Here is a 2853-nt window from a genome sequence, read left to right as displayed (position 1 = left end):
GTGAGCAAATGTTTCGTCGCACTTTGCAGGGCTTCATCAGAGTTAAATAAAGATACAAAAAACTAAAATAACGTAACAGGTGTATTTAAAATGAAACAAACAAGTAAACTACGGTATGACTAAAAAATATTTAAAATTTATAAAAATGAACAAAGAAAATAAAAATAAAATGTACGGTGAAATTTTATAAATAAACAATAATTGCAAAAAGTTAAACAACTATTTAAAACGGAAATAATAAGAAATTAAAAATGCAGTACACATAAAACAAAGAAAATAAGGGAACTAGGAATAAAAAAAAAGTCAAGAAAAACAATAAAACATACAATGAATAATACAGATAAATATATATAATATGGTAAAACAAGTATGAAGTATGAAGTGGCGTGTTGCGTCTTTTAAGACCGACAAGGGACTCCTGGCCCTTCTTAGGGATCCTTAATTATAAAGTAAAGTCTTGGTTGCACTACTTTATATTTACAATCATATATACATGAGCATGAATAATATTATGAGAGAGCATGGTATATCTATTTCCTTAAACTTTTATTATTATCTTATGAATTGAGAAGTACCAGTTGGAATATTTGTTGTTTGTTAGTTGTTATTTATATTGACTCTAAGTTTATCGATTCTATCATTGTCAATTAAAAATACAACTGAAAGGTCTTATTTATCTTGGTGCGTCTGACAGTCTTGGCTGCAGTGGCGGAGTGGAGCTTTGCGCTCTCTCTCTCTCTCTCTCTCTCTCTCTCTCTCACTCACTCACTCACTCACTCACTCACTCCCCCTCTCTCTACCCCCCTCCCAACAAGTAGATAGTATTGTAGTATTGTAGATTATTGGATAAAAAAAGAGTGTTTCAATAAATAAAATTATTAATTAAGTCAAGATTTTCCGTAATTTCTCCATTCCGGGAACATTGATCTTTTAATTTATCCTCTCTTGAATAAATACTAGTCATATAAACATAAGCTGTTGCTTCTAAAGCAGACTGAAGATATTTAAGAATACAAGCTATTAGGTCGGTAGTTGGATGTTAATCGCCGTCGGACGAGATAACAAAGGCAAGGATAGGGCCACTCAGCTGCAACAGGTGTAGTCCCCGCCTCCTACTGCAAGTTTAACGAATCCCAGGCCCTCAATACATTCCCTTAAAATGATATTATCCATGCTACCCAGTATTCAATATTCAGTACATTATCCATCGAATTTATTATTAAAAATGCAGCTTTGAAAAATGTATCAACAAAACAGCATACCTTCCACACCGACAAATTAAGTAATGTACATTACAAATGATTAATAACAGGATTCAGAAAATGAGGACCTAGGTTAAAATAAATTTAACATAATCATTGACATGATAGTACAAGAGCCCAACAGGAGAAAAAAGTCAGTTATTTCACAACAATTTGTTTTTACTTTAATGAAAACTATATATAACTGCCGGTCAAAATTGACGAGTTTACTAAATATAGTGGGGGGGAGGGGGATAAAAATGGCAGTAGTTTCAAAACATAAAAAAAAAAATTGATTTTTCATTTGGAGCTCCATATCTATACCAAAATTTAAAGTAGAGGAAATTTGATAAAATATGATCCCTAATATATTTATTTACGTTTAATAGTTCCTAAGGTATAACTTTTTAAAAAGCAACTGTTCAAAAAAATTGTACGGAAAAATTAGTAGTTTTTTAATTAATTTTGTGAAAACTATATTTCACGAACCATTCGACTTACAGATGCCTGAGCACTCAAGTCAAAACCAGTTGAATATACTATAAAGTATTTTATAATATTTATCTTTTTAAGAGTAGAAGTTTTAATGATATTTGACAAATTAAATTTACAAAAAGTTTATTTATAGTTATTGACACAATTTTTTATTTACGAAAACATGTAACTCAGGAATCATTTTACTGTCAGATGTCTGCCAGCACTCAGAATAAAGCTAGATTAATATACTATAAAGTATTGGAAGAAGATAGTTACCTGAATGAAGTTGGTTGTAAGAAGATAGTCCGGGTGGCGGTGGTAGTTTCACTATTTTGACATCTTTACTTATCGCCACCCAGACTATCTTCTGACAATATACTATAAAGTAGTTTATGATACTTATCTTCGTAGGGTAGGAGTTTATAGATATGAGTTTATAGAAATTCGCATATAGATATGAATTTTGGGAGTTTGTACATTTGAAAGTTTGTACGAACATCTAGAAATCAATTTGTTTTAGCAAATATCGTGAAACTACTTCTCCTACGAAGATAAGTCCCATAGACTACATTATAGTACAATAAACTAGCTTTAAATTGAATGCTTTAAGACATCTCTACGTTTAATGTTTCCTGAGATTTATTTTTATTTAATAAAAAATGTTGTCCGAACAATTATAATAAATCCACACTTTGAGAATTTATTTTGTAAAATATCATGAAAACTACTCCTACAAAAATAAACATCATAAACGACTTTATAGTACACTCAGCTAGCTTTAATTTGAGTGCCAACATCTGTTCTTCTAATTGTTTTAGGAATATAGTTTTCAAAAATAAATTCACTAATTACTGATTTTTCATGATTTGTTATTAATCCTGATTGATCTTCAAAACCTGTAAATTTAATCCGCTTTAAATAAGTTTTATTAGGTTTTCTTGAGTTGCATCTACCAGGTCATTCAAAAAGTCCTGTCGTTTTTTGGGGGGAAATTATAAATAAATAAATATTTTCAAATAATCACCTTTATTCATCAAAATATCCACCGTTACAGTCGGTAACCTTCTCCCAACGAGATGGTAAAGCCCAAATTCCTTCCTTAAAAAACTGTTGATTTTTACTGCAAAAATAAGTG

This window comes from Halyomorpha halys, unplaced genomic scaffold (assembly GCF_000696795.3).
Source record: "Halyomorpha halys isolate HHAL.00 unplaced genomic scaffold, Hhal_1.1 Scaffold1406.1, whole genome shotgun sequence".
In the NCBI taxonomy this organism is placed as follows: Eukaryota; Metazoa; Arthropoda; class Insecta; order Hemiptera; family Pentatomidae; genus Halyomorpha; species Halyomorpha halys.
Note: the sequence above shows the minus strand (reverse complement) of the source record.